The sequence below is a fragment of the Pezoporus flaviventris genome, unplaced genomic scaffold (assembly GCF_033815535.1).
Source record: "Pezoporus flaviventris isolate CSIRO_AGI_PZ_B2104156 unplaced genomic scaffold, CSIRO_AGI_Pfla_v1 ptg000054l, whole genome shotgun sequence".
Classification (NCBI taxonomy): Eukaryota; Metazoa; Chordata; class Aves; order Psittaciformes; family Psittacidae; genus Pezoporus; species Pezoporus flaviventris.
In genome coordinates, this window is record NW_026892602.1 from 3730001 (window position 1) to 3730498 (window position 498).

A 498-nucleotide genomic window follows, 5' to 3' on the forward strand; every position below is an offset into this window, starting at 1 on the left:
AGGCCGGGAATTCCCTCCGACTTTGCCCTCTGTTCCGTCCCGGCTCCAGTTTGGGGCGCGGGATTACATCTTGCGCATTTCCCACCCTAACTGAGGTTTTTCCCTCGTGTCTGGGTGCTGGCGCTGGCCAGCCGAAGGCGAGAATGGCTGTTGCTATTGGGAATCAATGCGTGTCACCGTCCCAGTAGCGATGTTAGAGCTGTGAAAATCGGTTGCGGAGAAACCGGCTGACAAACCGGGACAAGGGCCTCTGGTGCAAGGAGCCCCGGCCATGCTCCCACTCGTCTCCTGAAACACTCCCTTGCTAGCTTCCAGACCCACCGCGGGGCTTTCCCGGGCCGGGCTCTGCTCCCCCAGCTCCGGCCTGGCTCCCCTCTCCCTGCAGTTTTATCCGACGTTATTGCAGATCCAGCCTCCTTCACCAAACAACAGATGCAGCCTCTAATGCAAATATTGCCATTTCCCTGCTGAATTAGCCTTGTCACTTAGCCCAGAAGC

At 58.2% G+C, this 498-nt stretch overlaps 1 long non-coding RNA gene across 1 annotated transcript in view; it reads right to left on the reverse strand.

Moving 5' to 3' along the window:
- The window catches only part of LOC133277317 (uncharacterized), a 3767-nt gene extending 3642 nt beyond the window's left edge, over positions 1-125 (reverse strand). Inside the window, exon 1 of the long non-coding RNA XR_009746152.1 lies at positions 1-125. This exon is cut by the window's left edge and continues 8 nt beyond it. This is a non-coding gene — a long non-coding RNA (uncharacterized LOC133277317).
- Positions 126-498: the final 373 nt, after the last annotated feature.